This window comes from Ursus arctos, unplaced genomic scaffold (genome assembly GCF_023065955.2).
Source record: "Ursus arctos isolate Adak ecotype North America unplaced genomic scaffold, UrsArc2.0 scaffold_4, whole genome shotgun sequence".
Classification (NCBI taxonomy): domain Eukaryota; kingdom Metazoa; phylum Chordata; class Mammalia; order Carnivora; family Ursidae; genus Ursus; species Ursus arctos.
This window is the reverse complement of record NW_026623056.1, coordinates 18,439,534-18,455,195: the sequence shown is the minus strand read 5'-3', so window position 1 is coordinate 18,455,195 and position 15,662 is coordinate 18,439,534. Positions and strand designations below refer to the sequence as shown.

The 15,662-nt window shown below is 45.2% G+C and overlaps 1 protein-coding gene across 2 annotated transcripts in view; it reads left to right on the top strand.

Annotated features, from left to right (window-relative positions):
* Window positions 1–2,223: 2,223 nt before the first annotated feature.
* The window catches only part of DGKG (diacylglycerol kinase gamma), a 192,897-nt gene continuing 179,458 nt past the window's right edge, over window positions 2,224–15,662 (top strand). Inside the window, exon 1 of one of the 2 annotated variants that reach the window (XM_026497095.4) lies at window positions 2,224–2,506. The gene's annotated coding sequence lies outside the window, so the exon portion shown is untranslated. The remainder of the gene's footprint in view (window positions 2,507–15,662) is intronic. The other variant, XM_057306756.1, reaches the window with a different exon arrangement.

Genomic DNA, 15,662 nt, shown 5'->3' with positions numbered 1-15,662 from the left:
ATTTTGTTAGTGTGCAACCCAGTGGCCAGCTGTCTTCAAGCCCTCTGTCCACACAGGCTTCTCTGTGCTCACCCTGCATCAGCCCAGATGCTAAACTCAGCCCCACCCTGAGTTCCCCCAAAGGAGTCCCCTCACAAACAAATTGGGGAACAATATTGCCTGCACAAATGATTGTGTTATAGGAAGGGTGGAGAGCGGAGACTTCATAGCCATACACACCCTCACCCCCCTCCCTTCCCAGCAAACTTGTTTATGAATCTCTGCAAGCACTCCTGTTCTCCAAATCTTTGCTCAGGGACTTTCTCTCCTTAGTCTTCCTCAGTGAGCCCCAGATCAAGTCAGGCCTCCATACTCTATCCCTGCATGGTTTCTGCATTCCAAGCATCTGATGTATTCCCTTCCTACTCTAGTAGGCAGACCCTCCTACCTGTAAGCATGCACCCCCAAATCCATCATGATGCTAAGCCAAATGGAGACTCTCCCTCCGTTCTGTCTCCTTTAGAAAGAGTCAGGAATTGACAGAGCAAGAATGTTTTTCTCATGACATGCATGTGAGTGTGTCTTCCTCCACAGATAACGCAGTTCAGAAGGCAAGGAGTGTGTCTTTCACATCCAGCCAACCCAGCCCTGTGAGAATATACACAGTAAGCCTGTGAGCAGCCTTCTCTACTGGGGACAGGGACAGTTCTAAGCCCTTTCTGTCTTTCGGTTCTTCTTTCTTCCCAAGAAAAGCCCAGGACTAGAGTCAAAGGAAAGTGTCTGAAGACACAGTAGGAGCTTGACGGATAGTTGTGAAATGAATGAGTCAGTGAGTGAAAGGGAAACCAGATAGAAGAAAAACATCAAAAGCACCCTCACTAGGGTTGTCATAGTCCAGCTCAAGGGAGTATTGAGAACCACCCAGGGTGACAGAATGAAACGAGACTAGTGAGTGATAGGGAGAAGTGTGGACACGGGGTTCCGGTATTGGCTCTGCCCTCACTGCCATGTGGAACCTTGGGGAAATCTCTGAACCTCAGTTCCTCGTCTGCCCCATCAGCATGCCTGCATATGGTCTAATATGGACACTGATCATCAGGGTCCTCAGAGCTGACATTCATGTTTGAGTCTTCTCCCCCAAATGCCCAGACACCCAAGGCCCCTTGGCGCCTCTGCAACTGCGGAAAGCTTTTCTTGGCTGCAGTCCTGACCCGGGGACCTTCACTGCCTGCTGGCGGGAAAGAATTCTCAGTTGTGGAAAATGGTAAACTCTACTATTTTACAAATGAGAGTCCCAACTCCCGATGACTCTAAATGTGGTGTGAAATGGACAGAAGTCATCCTGCTGGTGTGACCTGCCTGAGATAGTGTCACTACCACCACCACCAACCCATGCAGACAGGCACGTCACGGAAAAAGAAGCAACTCAGCGTGCCTTAGCCGGTGTTGGCCCTCATCGCTAACCCCTGACCCCCAGCCCCTTTTCTGTGCTTTCCTACATTTTTAAAAGAAGAACAGACTGCTTGCTGCGCGGGAAAACAGTCCACGCTCGCCTGAAAGCAAAGGAGAAAGGGAATTAATAGCTCTCCGTCTTGAGGTCTGATCCGGGGAGCGCCGGCGGGATGCGGTTGGGACCCACCACACCTGCGGAGGGGGAATTCTTTTCAGATCAAACAGTCACCAATCTCCTGCCACCCTGGCCAGGGCTGTCAGATAATGTGCCCTGCGAGGGGGAAGCGATTTGGAGGTTAGAGACACTGAGTTCCCAAGAAACGGAGAAAACTTGTTGATTTTTAATTTGCATTTTTTTCTCCGATTTGGTCGGGATATTCAGGCAGCCTAGACTTTGGTTGAGATGTGGAAATGCCCAGTGGGTATTCGGTTTGGCTTGTCAAGCAGTTGTCCTCCGTCTCCGGAGTCAGCGGGCCTCCGGCGCCCTTCGGAGCCCACCGCTGTTGCATGCTCGCCGAATCCCTAAGCCTCTGACTCCTCCTCCCGGACCGAAGCTCTATCAGAGAGAAGTGCCCGAACTGCGCGGCGCCCGTGCCCAAGTTGTACGGGAGGGACGCGGGGTCGCAGCGAGCTGATCCGCATTCACGCGTGTGCGGAACGCGCGCGCGCGTGTTTGTGTGTGGCGCGTGTGTGCGCGCGCGCGGGGGTGCGGGGCGGGCTCTGCGCCCGGGGGCAGGGCTCCGCGGGAGAGTGGCAGGCGGACTCGCCAAGCGGCTAGGGGCGGGGCGCCGCAGTGCCGTAGTAGCGGGCAGCCGGGACGCACTGCTTGGGAGCCGCGGATACGCGGGCAGGCGCAGGACCCCGGCTCTGCCTAGCCCCACCAGGGCTGCGCCAGCTCCGCGGCGCCCTCTTGGGCTGCCCCCCTCCTTGAGAGGGCTGCGCTGGCGGGAAGGCGCCCAGACCACAGCCTCGGTCCCCCTTCTGTCTCTCGGTTCCTCTTTCCTCCCAAGTAAGGGAATAAGCCCCGAGGAAGGAGCGCCCCGGGGAACCGCGCAACCAAGTGTTGCATGGTGAGGTAAGACGGCCGCCGGCGCAGCGGAGGGGGCTCAGGCGCGCGGGCGCGGGCGGCCGCAACTTGGAAAAACGAGGGCAGAGCGGGAGCCAGCCGCGCGGCCAGGCAAGGGAGCCGCGGGCGAGGCCACTGCGCCCACCCTTGCGCTGCCACCTGCCGCAAAGCCCCTGCGGGAGGAAATGCCCCGCTGGAAGGCTGAGGACGCGGGAGCGGCACGGGTGGGGCATCGGCTCGCTCTTCGACTGGGCAGATCTTCCACACCCCAAAGGTGTGCGGGCGGGAGGTAACCTTGCTCCGGGCACTTGGCTCCAGCCACCGGCTAGATTTCTCCCTTCTAGACGTACCTTGCTTTCTTGGTAGCCGGTTCGCGCGCCAGGGTGCCCAAGGGCGGTGAGGAGCGGGGACACTTTTCCTAACGTCTGGCCGCCAAAGCCTCTGACCGTCCCGCGGGATTCCAGGACTTTGGGACAGTCCGCAAAGCCGCTGGGCCAGGGGAGCTTGAAGGGAGGCTGAAGAGAACACAGACACCTTGACAAATACAAGCTAGAAAGGGAGAGGAGGGACCGGAGAGAATATAACGCTGACCTGTTTAGTGACCGAGTCCCAACATGTGTGTCCGTGTGTGTGTCTTGAAGGGCGCGCATCTAGTATCACCTGTGGGGCTTTCCAAAACTCCACTAGTCCACCTCACCCTGCACATTTGACGTTTTCTTCCTCCGGGTGGGTGGACTAGAATTTGCGGAGGGGGCGGCGGAGTTCCGGAAAGCCCTACAGGTGACTCTGCCGCGCCGCCCCCGCCCCCGCCATCACTGCAGTGGAAAGCCTGGGACGGGAGCGAGGAGGCGTCGCCAGCTGTGAGCGATCCAGCTGCGGAACTCAGAGTGGCGGGCACGACTCCCCCTCCCCGCCGCCGAGGGTCTGCGGCAGCGCGCGGTGATCTGTGGCTGCGCCGCAGTGGCGCGCGGGAGAGCTGAGAACCTGCCGACGCGCTCGCGGGCAGGCGCGGCCCGACCCGCTCCTCCGGCTGCATTAGCATACGATGACCTCGCCGTCCCGGGAGGGCCCGGCCGCGCTGCTTGTCGTTCTTTCGTTTCGGGATCTGGGGGTACGCACCTCGGGTCTGGAGGTGTGGACCGCGGGTAGTCACTCGTGAGGGGCAGCGGTCAGGACACAGGGCTGGGAACTGGCCGTCAGATTCCAGTGGGGAGAATGAATCCGTGATTCCGGTGCCTGGGGTGCTTTGTGTAAAATACAGCCCCGAGAGAGCCACTTGCTGGAGCACAGGGCACCCTCGTTGTCAGTGAAGGACATTGGATCCGTAAGGGCAGTTGTCATCACAGTTTGGTCACGTACATACACGCACGCACGCATACACCCCTACCTTTGTGGTTTATGATCCTCTCATTCCAGAAATACGTCCTAATTAACGGGGGAAGGGACTTCGCCGCTTGACGCGTTAAAAAGGGCTGTATTTGCCAGAGATTCCGTTCTGAATATAAATTATACCCATTAAATAAAGCAGGTGCAACTAAGCTAACTTCCCTGTTGTACCCCTGGCCTAAGTCTTCTCTTCGCCAGTCACCCTTAACGTGTGTGTGTGTGTGTGTGTGTGTGTGTGTGTGTGTGTGTGTGTTACGTGGATGTGTAGCACTGCCAGCGTTCTCTCAGGTATTTTTCCGGGAGGGGTGCTGAGTCTTTCCCACCTTACACTTTTAGTTCAGTTTTTGGTTCAGATCAGTCAAGACATGGGAAGAAAATGATAAATATCAGAGCATCTGGGAATCTAGGCTCTCAGAGACTGGAGAAACCACTAAGGACACCAGTTGCGGCTCCCCCCCACCACTCTCCACAGAGCACTTTCAACAGGTGGCATCCAGAGGTCCCAGCTGTGCACTCTGAGGCCCTAGCAGGGGAAGAACCCACAAAGCAGTAGCTCTTCCCTCTCCTGCTGATCCCTGGGGGAGGAGGCTGCCCCCAGCTCCTGCTTTGGAAGAGGAAGGGAGAGTTGTGATAAAATTCTTCAAAAAAAAAATCTTACTGTCTTACATCATTACATGTACCTTTTTAGTGTAAAAGTGGTTCGTGTTGAATGAAAAAAAATTGGGGAAGTTGGAAAGTGTGTAAAGAATCAAACCTCCCACAGTTCCACCACCCAATTTCCACACTGTTACTATATTGGCATATTTCTTTTCTATCCATTTTTTGCCTTGAAATCCTATAACCTATAGTGAGCCTACATTTATTATCTACTAAATGTATGTTTTAGGTGCTAAGCATTTTATATTCATTGTGTCATTTAATCCTCAGAAGCCTCTCTGAGGCAAGTATTATAACCAACCCCAGAGAGTTCAGGGGACTTGCCCATGCCACACACCTAGTAGGTGCCAGACCCAGGATTTACACCCAGACTGAGTCCTGAGTGGTTGCCTAGCCTCTGTAACTATTGCTTCTCTGCCCTCCTTGTCCCCTCAGTTAGTGTTGTAGCAAAAGTCCTCCACGAACACCATTTTCACGGCTGTGTATTATTACACTATTAGTCATTTAGCAACTACAAATAACTGCACAACATCCCTGCTGCATACATTTCCAAATACTTTCTTTGGATAGATTCCCAGAAGCAGAGTCACTGGGCCAAAGGGCATGCATGTTTCAAGACTCCTGATGTATAGGACAAGCTGCTTTTTGAAAAAGCTACATCAATTTACACTTCCATCCATCAGGAGGCCACTCTGCCACAGTCAAAGCAGATGAGCTCTAAAGACTCAAATAGACCAAGGCCTCATGTGCCCAAACCACAGCACCCGAGCATCCCCTTGGCCTCTCCCGAGAAGGAATCACTCATATTATGTAGCTTTCTACACACACCTGTGATTACAGAAACCATACAGTATGGAGCCGTACCTGCTCTTATGTGAGCGGCTGTCAGTTGCAGAATTCTCTGCCTAGATGTCACATATTAGCTTGGGCAAATCAAACATTGTGTAAAATATACAAATGTGCCCAAGATCCCACTTCTCTGTGTAAGTAATTGGAATAACCCTTATTCCTATTAAAGTGCATCACCGTCACAGCCAGATTCAGCCAGTCCAACCAATCCATAATAGCTTCTTCACGTACTGGCCATATTCACAGAGCCTTTTGTTTATACCAAGGAAAAGAATTCCACAACAAAACCACAGTGGGAATTGATGTCACCTTATATGTAACAGAGTTCATCTGCCTCCCTACTCCCGACCAAATCAGTTATGGTTAGTGACTACTAATAAAGCAATACCAAAAAAAGGCTATATACATCATCCCCCCCCCAAAAAAAATGCCCCCGGGTGAAGAAGATATGGTTGCAGAAGAGAAACGAAATTAAGCAATACGAGAAGACACAAAGGGGAAATGTTTAAAGACAAGAAATTAGCCCTAGGCTCCGAGTTTACCCTAAGACAATGTTTGCCCCATAGCCACCTCTGCCACCAGCACTGGGTCTCATAGCCCTGGAATGCAACCTATTTGAATAAATATTCATTGAGTCCCCTCTCCGAAATCTGTTTATTCAAGACTCCATTCAGATCTTAAACCATCCTTCTGGGAAGCGCCCCCCCCCCCCCGCCCCCGCACTGCTCCTCTGGGTTAGAGACCTCTCTCTGCTTCACCCACAGCACCTGTGCATACACTTCCCTCACTATGGTGAAATCACTTCTCTGCATAGCCCCCACTAAACTGTGAGCTCATTGAAGGTACAGCTCTCACCATACCTGCAGCACCTGAGATAGAACTTATGCACCACAGACAATTAAATGTGGTGAATGAACAAACGAGAATTTTCCAGGTAGTGTCCTGGGGGCTTTTGTGCGTTTCTCTTTCATGTATATTTATGTGCTTAGACTAAATAAACTGTGGCAGCCTCAGAAGTGTACCAGGAAAGTATCTAGAGCTGTGCTATGTCCACATGGGACTATTTTCATACTCATTTAACTCATTACAATTAAATAAAACTTAAAGTTCCATTCTTCAGTCACATCAGTCATATTTGTAGTGCTTAAATGCCACACACGGCTTCTGGCGACCACATTAGACAATACGCACATGTAGAACATTTCCATCGCGGCAGAAAGTTGATCTGGACAGTGCTGGTTGGATTGTGAGCTTGGCGGGGGCAGGGGATGTGAAGCCACCATAGTCCCCGCAACCGACACAGTACCTGGCCTGGAGGAGGGTGGGAGTGGGGAGAAAGAAAGGGGAGGGATGGTGGTAGTAAATGGAGTAGTAATATTAGGGATACTATTTATTGGGCCCCTACTTTGTGCTCCCCATGGTGCTATATTTGGTATACACGTTGTCTTACTTAATCTCCACATCACTCTGAGCCTGGTATTAGCCCTGTTGTACAGACAGGAAAACTGAGTCTCAGGAAGTCTAAGTAAGTGCTCATGAAGCTGGTAGGAGAGACTGTGTTTTAACTCTGAGTCCTGTGATTTCAGAGCCTGTTCTCTTAGGCCTTTTTCTTGCCTGCCTCAGTAAGTGTCATGTGTGGTATTGTAGATGTGAACTGCCATCAGCTTGACTTCCCAGGGAGCCAAAGAAAGGGTATTTTTGAAGGCTTCCCGAGGAAAATAATTAGTATAATTTGCGAATGTTAATGGCATTTCGAAAGTGCAAAATTTTGCCGGGGGCTCCAGAGGCCTTGTTCCTGGATGAGTGACAAGGGAGAAAGGAACCCACCCATAGTGTGGTCTGACCAGAGGGCCAAGACTGAGGAGAACAGACCCGCCAGCCAACCACCACCACCCATGCTTCTCCTCAGGAAGGCCTGTCACCAGCTCCGAGGGAAACACTGGCTTGGCTAGGGTCTCACAGCCAGTTCATGGCACAGCCCGGCTCCTGCCTCCGTACGCAGTGCCCTTTGCTCTCCTCCACCCTGCCTCATACGTCGTTGGCTTCAGTGTCTTCACTGTCATTGTCATTCTTGCTTCAGTTTTCCCTTTGTTCTTAAAGAACAAAATACAAAATTTCAAGGGACGCTGAATTAGTCCCAAATAGAGATTATTACCTCTTTCATTTTACATTTCATATTTCTGTTGAAACTCTGTAAGGTTGAACTGGGAATCTATACCAGTAATACCTGTTGAGCTTTGTACCAACTGAAACAAACCAACTCTTAAACTTCTTCTTGAACCGTATCACCTGCCGCACACCCCCGTGCTGGTACAGATGCTACCTGGGACCTGAATATAGAGCCCTTGCCTTTTTTTTTTATTTTTTATTTTTTATTTTTTATTTTAGAGCCCTTGCGTTTATTACTCATTTCATCTTGTTCAGTTAGTCTTTCCTGCCAACTTGCCCAAATATTTCTAGCTTTGATTCTGTTATCCAGTGTATGTACTGTCCCTTCCAGCTGGCTTCCTGTCATCCCCCAATCGGATGAGCATGACCTCTTCAACTAAGTCATCGATAAAAATGATGAACATTACAGGATTCTGAGGCACGTCACTATTTGCTCCCTAAAGAGAGATGTTAATTCATTAAGTAAACAGCACTCTTTCAGAAAATTTATTCAACTTTTTATACTATTACCCAGCCCATATTTCATCTTTTTCAAAAAATTATCAAAGGACTCTTATCTAAGGTTTTGATAAAGTCCAGATACTCTTTATCACTGGTATTTCCCTATCTGCCTGCCAATTATGTTGTCAAAGTTATTTTGCTAGTTTGACATAAGCTACTTTCAGTTAACCCTTGTTGGTTTTAGAGATCACAACTTCAGTCCTAAAATCTCATTTCACATCCTATTCCAGATTGTTCTCTGGGATTAACATCAGCCCCTCAAGTTAAGAAATTTTCATATATTTTTCCTATTAAAAAAAATAGAACTGTCTTTGCCCTGGAGATGCTGGTGTCTGTAGTGCTGATAGTGGTGGGGATGATGGTGGTTGGCAGTGGTGATGGTGGTGGTAGTGGCTCACTTACTCTATGATTTTGAACAGATTAAGGAGAGTGTTGCAGTGATATCAGTTGCGTGTTGTCTTAGCACCCTGGGATGTTATTCAATTAGGCCAAAAGACTTGGATTAGTTTGAGGCAGATCTAAGAGTCTCTAGCATCATAGAAAATGAAATCAGGGAAGGAGCCTAGAGGGTACCTGACCCCAGGCCTTTGTCTTAAAGCGAGGAATCCTTCTCCATCTAAAGAGGAAGTGTCCTGCATGGGGTCCCACATCCCCGATAGGAACTGAGGTCTCCCACACTTCTCCAGGGCATGACTCCATCTCTTCCTCTTCATTTCTGAAGAAGCACAGCCTTTGTTTTTTTATAGAAATGTCCACTATCCTCTTAGAATTGACCTCTGAAGTCACTGATGCCTCAGTAAAAATTCAAGATTCTTTCTCGGCATTGTGATTTAAAAGGAGAAAGTAAGAGAGCTTAAGGGCTCTCATTTTCCAAGTGGGAAATGGAGCCAAAAGGTCTTCAAGGTAGGACAGGGGCACAGAGAGAGAAGGGTCAAGTAAGAAAAGATTTTTTTAGTTAATAAAAATCACGAAATAGTAACCGTCCTTTGCATGTGCGCCACACTTAGAAGATAACAGGGTGCTCATATTCATGAGCTCTCCTGATTCCAGTCACGATTGTGAGACAGCACAGGCTTCCCCAGCCTTTTTTCAGTAGAGTCATTTCACCAAAGCAGAGGCCGTGGCGTTTAGAAGAGTCTGTTACGGCAAGACAAAGGATGACAGGTAAAACTCAGGGGTACGTAGCTGCTGACAAACCCCAGATCCACCTGCCCAGCTGGCCATTTGGGCCCACCACACTCTTCTGGGTGGTCTGTATGAAGAGTTCTCTCCTCACTTCAGACACAAACAGTGTTTCGTCCACACAGAAACTGAGTTTTCACTTCCCTGGTGGCTAATCTGATGTGAAAGTTCCAAGTAGCCAGAGGTCAGCAAGGCCACTTTGACCCTTAGATGCTGAATGCTTGAAATGTTTGGCCCAAATGTTTTCATTCGTTGCTGTATTTCTCCACTTCTCTGCTCTGGGACAGTGGCCCACAGCCCTTTACTAGCTGCCTCAGTGTCCCTGCCTTTCAGTAAAATGGAGCTAGAGAAAGCTGTTTCAGTCTCTGAGAAGGCCGGACGATTCCTTCCAGAATCCTTGAGGTCCATGGAAAGTGGGGTGGGTGTTCTCATCCAGTTTCCCACTCTTCTCAACGCAGAGTCTCATCAACAAGTATGTCCATGATCCCCAGAATCCTACACCAGGACACCCACTTTTGAAGTCGGTCCCCTCCTTTTTCTCATGCATGGATGCCCACCAGCCTTTGGCTGATCACAAAGTGATCTTGTCCAACCATTAGGAAGCCAGTAGTTATCTGTTCCTATGGTTGGGAAATTCCCTCTTTGCTCCAAAGCTTCCACTGTTCCTAATCTGTAAATCATGTAAAACATGGCAAATAAATTCATGAGGAAATTCACCCAATCATTTGGCTAACATTAAATCAGAAAATATATACTGAACATCCCCTCTGTGCTAGGCATAGGAGTAATTTCTGGGGATAGGGCCCACTGCGTTTCCAGGAGGTGTGTGGGACAGAGACAGAAATAGATATCATGTAGCATTATCTTCAGATGAGATTTGGAGGAGAGTCACCTTGCCAGCCTAGGAAGGTATTAGACCAAGGAGGTCAGGCATTACTGTCTGGAGTAGATAAACTTCAGCTGAAATTTGAAGAATGGGTAGAAGTGAAGAAGTGAATGCGGGTAATACATTCTGAGTGTGGGTAATAGAGGGAACAGTGTAAGCAAAGGCACAGAGGCAGTTCTTGTCTCCAGTTCAGTGTTGCTGGAGCAGAAACTGTGATTCGAGAAGTGATGGGAGGTAAGCCTGGAAATGTGGGCAGGAGGGTCTTGTCTGTCAAAAGAATGTGGATCTTTTCTGGTAGACAGTGGAGGGTCACTGGGAAATTTTAAGTGGGAACTGACATGGCCAGATTTTAACATTAGAGCAATCCTTCCAGCTGCAGTGTTGTGAAGGGAGGAGACAAGAAGCAGGACTGCCCATTGGGGGCTTCCATGGGAATTTAGGTAATATGTGGACTGAACAAGGTGGTACAGAGGGAAGGACAGAATCAGGAAAGAACTTGTAATTAAGTGGATGTGAGTGTAGTGAGGGAGGCAGATGAACCAAGTTAGCTCCCAGGCTTCCACTTCTTGTGCCTGGAAGGCTAGTGGTTCCATTGACCATGAGAACCAAGGAACAGAATAGGGTTAAATAAGGAGTCAGTTTCGGGACATGTTACATTTGAAGTGTCAGTGCGAGATCCAGGTGGAGATGTGGTTGATAGATGAGCTCTGTGGCTAGAAACCCAGATTAGGGAATCATCACTCTAAGTGATAGGAGAAACCACAAGAGCTGATGAGATCATGGGAGCTGACTTTCATTTATCTTGATATATGTATTGCCAGTATCTGAAAGATGTCAAGGAGATCCGTGCCTCTTCAACAAGGGAAGGGCATTTCTCACTGCAGTGAGCGTCCGGGCTTTGTAGGCCAGCTGTGCCAGGAGCCATTTGCTGACTCAGACCTTCAGTGTCACTTCGGCCAGATGAATTTCCTCTTCCACATTTGAGCTTCACAAATTTGTAATCAAGGTCCCCTTCTCTAGACCAGTGGTTCTCAATGCTGGTTGAACATGAAAATCACCTGGAGAGCACTGCCGAACTATCAGTTCTGGGTTCCACTCCTTGAGATGCTAAATGAATTGGTCTGGGGTCAGGGCCTGGGCCTGAGTTTTTTTTTTTTGTTTTTTTTTTTTGAGGATCCTCAGGTGGCACCAGGGTTCAACAGAGTTAAGAACCACTGCTAAGCAAGAAGTTCCCTCAGTGATTCCTCTACAAGGTTTTTAATTCCTTAGCTTCTCTGGTAAATCTCCTGAGTGCGGCACGTTTTCTCTAAAAACCCACTTTAGTGTGTCAGAACCTACACTGGACATTGCTCTCCGGTCATGATCTTGTCTGCACATTATCCCTGTCTTTGCATTCAACAGTTATTTCTGCCTCATGCCTGCAAGGCTCCTGGGAAGCTTTGTTAAATATCCTGTCTCTGAGTTACATAACTGATATACCTGTCAAAAAGACCTAAGAATCACCTGCTATGACTTCTGAATGAACCTCGGTTAGTTCCAGGGAATCATTGCTTTCTCTTCCAAGTGCTAACTAGGCAGCGCTCAATCTAGCAGTTCTTGAATTTTGATTTTCACCTGGAGACTTTCCCATCAGAGATTCTGATTCAGAGGTGTGCAGTGGTGGCCCAGAAGCAGCATTTTCCACCAGCACTCAGGGTGATTCTGGTGTAGGAATGCCACCTTTAAGAAATACTGTGTTAAAAATTGGAAATGAAGAATACACATTTAACTCATACCTACTCCTGTAATTTTTTGTTGAAATGATCAGATTAATATATAAATATTTGAGGATATTTATTATAGTACTGACAGCCAGAAAAGGATACCAATGTAATCTACATGTCAGAAATTTTGACAACAATCCATGATGAAGAGTATACATGAGAGCAAATCAAGGGAAAGCTCAACCATAAGTCACCAGAGTGGAAGGAAAAATTGGCCTGCAGATGAAAAGGAAGGAATTCCTAGAAGAATTTCACTAACATCTCTAAGGGTAAAGTGACAGGGGTACAAAAATGGGAGAAAATTGTTTGCAAACTATGTATCTAAAAGTGGGTTGATATTCAGAATATATAGAGAACTCACCAAACTCAACAACAAAAAAACCAAACAATCCAATTTAAGAATGGGCAAAAGATTTGAAAAACATTTCTCCAAAGAAGATGCACAAATGGCCAATAAGTACATGAAAAGATGCTCAACAACACTAATCATTAGGGAAATGCAAATCAAAACCACAATGAGATACTATTTCATATCCATTAGGATAGCAATTGTGAAAAAAAAGAAAGAAAGAAAAAAACAAATGATGAGGATGTGAGAAGGTGGAACCCTTGTGCACTGTTGGTGAGAATGTAAAATGGTACAACCACTATGGAAAACAGTATGGTGATTCCTCAAAAAATTAAAAATAGGAATACCATATAAGCCATCAATTCCTCTTCTGGATATATACCCAAAAGAATCTAAAGCAAGGACATGAAGAGATATTCATACACCTAAATATGTAGCAGCATTATTCACAATAGCCAAAAGGTGGAAACAACCATGTGTTTATCAGTGAACAAAGGGATAAACAAAATCTTGTATATACCTACAATGGAGTTTTACTCAGCCTTTTAAAGGAATGAAATTCTGATGCATGCTACAACATGGATGAACCTTGATGACATTTTGCTACGTGAAATAAACCAGTCACAAAAGGACTAATACTGTATGGTTCCACTCAAGGATGTATTTAGTATAGTCAAACTCCATAGAGACCGAAAGTAGAAGGGTGGTTTCCAGGGACTGGGGAAGGGGAGAATGAGGTGTTATCATGTAGTAGTACAGAGTTTCAGCTTTGTAAGATGAAAAAAGCTCTGTGAATGGATGGTGGTGGTAGTTGCATAAAAATGTAAATGTACTTAATGCCACTGAACTGTATACTTAAAAATGGTTAAGTGGTAAATTTTATGTTATGTATATTTTACCACCATAAATAAACATAAATTATATATTATGTATATTTTACCACCACTAAAAAAAGTATATATAGAACATTATAATATATATCTCAATATATTTTATATATATGTTGCATATATATGTTATATATGAATACTGTGTGCATGTGTGTGTGTGTATACATATACATACATATATATGGCAGGGGACTATAGCAGTGCTAGGCAGGTTGGTGATGGGAAACACCACCTCAGCATCTCAATCATGTTAGAGCCTCCTCAGACACACCTTGGCCAACACACATGGTGATGGGCCATGGGACTCACTCCTAGTCAACACATGGTCAAAGCTCACGAAAACAGTATTTTCAGAAGAAGGGAGACAGCTAAGAACATAAAACTAATTTCTCCCTATTGAAAAAAAAAGAAAACTTTAAAAAAAATTCCAAGTTCTATTTACAGAGATTCAAAAGAATGTAACAGGAACTATCAGAAGGAGGCAATCTGAGATTAGGAAAATGAAAAATATTCTGCAGTATTAAAATCATGTAATGGAAGCACAGACATTAGAACAACACAGAAGACTAAAGAGGAGTGTAAATTCTCACAGTTTTGATAGAAAACACATAAAGAAACAAATCAAAAGGGATGCCTGGGTGGCTCAGTCGGTTAAGCAACTGACTCTTGGGTTTGGCTCCAGGTCCTGGGATCGGACTGGAGTTGGGCTCCCTGCTCAGTAGGGAGTCTGCTTCTCTCCCTCTCCCTCTCCCCCGCTCACACATACTCTCTCTCCCTCTAAAGAAATAATCTTTAAAAAAAAAGAAACAAAACTAATGAGGGAAAAAAATGGAAGCTATAATTAAACATTAAATATTAAAATACAGAATTTTTAAGAGAAAATGGAAGATGAATTATAAAAAATATAAAGAAATATTTTTATGATTTCAATTCAAAATATTGTGTATCAGGGAAAATTAAAGATATATTCTGGTGGAAGTCGCTAATTTATAAGATTTAAAAGAATCTATTGGTGTGCAATCAGGAAAAAAACAGTATTTTTAATAAGAATGTGTCAGGCATTTTGTAGCACTAAGTGTCAGAAGGAAGTTGATTTATGGCTATAGAGTTTTGAGGTAATAAAATTGTGACCCAGAACTGTATTCAGTACTAAGCAAGGGAAAAAAATATATATTGCCAGACAAAAGAAGTACACAGAAAGTACACCACCAAAATCCTTTAGTGGAAAAAGTATTCAAAATATTCTGATCAACAGGGAAATTAATGAGTATTAAAATTGGGGGATAGAGATGATGTGATATAAAAGATAGGTGAACAATGAAATCAGCAGAGCAGATTTAATGTTTAAACTTCATTAATATGGTTATGAAACAATGCAACTGTCAAAAATAATTCTTAGTTAAAAAGATAGATAAGAAATTTAATGATGATAATCTGGGCCTAAAAAGTCGGATAACTCCAGAAAACCAAAAAGGCTTGAAGTACTAAAGCTCTCATTTTGTGCTGAGAGACATTGAATACTAAATACATTTTTTAAAAAAAGAGTAGATGAGTATGAGACTAGAAATGCCTTATTTAACTTCAAAATTAGGAGAAAGATTTGAAATAGTATGGCCAAGATTAAAAACTAATAAAATAGCAAGGGAACATAAAAAAAGAAAGTATAAAATAAGACGATAGAAGTGAGGTCAAACATGTTATCACATTAAGTGTGAATGGCTTAATTGTTTCTATTAAAAGACAAAGAGACATAGATCGGGCAAAAACCAATTCTAAATATATGCTGTTTAAAACAAAGTGGGACAGAAAGGAGAGAAAAAAAGGAAAGAGTATAAATATACCAGGAAAATGCAAACCAAAAACAGAAAGGAGAGCAATATTAATATTAGACAAGGGAGAATGGTACATTAACTGTGGCTGGATGATATAATCCATTAGAAAACATACCATCCATGAGTATTTTTATTCTAAGTAATATAAATATTAAAATATATAAAATAAAATTGTCAAAACAATCACAATGGGAAACAACATATTTCTATCAATCTTCAATATATTGAGTCACAAAAACAAATGAGTATGTAATGAGTTTTAAGGATATAAGGAATTTGATGCAGTGAATATATATGCAATGGATTTCACATTCAAGAATGAAATAATATATGTATCTGTTAAAACACTTATAAAATATTGAGAAATTTCGATCATTTTATAAAGTCTTGTGATGTATTCCAAAAAGTAGAAATTGTCCTGACACCAAGAGGAAAATCAAATTCAAGTAGAGTTTCTCTAGGATAATATATTCTAGAAAGTCGATGTAGCCTGGGACCCATGCACATCCACCTGCCACTGTTAATTCGGCATTCAGTGAGAACAAGACCCAAGACCTGTTATTTAACAAGCATCAAATCTACAGAATGCTTCCTTCTCTAAGAATGAGTGAAGAGTAAAACACATAGGAACTAAGGAAAATGCAAGATAAAGGAACAAAGAATAGCATCCCCAGTGAAAGTAAATGAGCTCCTCCAGCTGG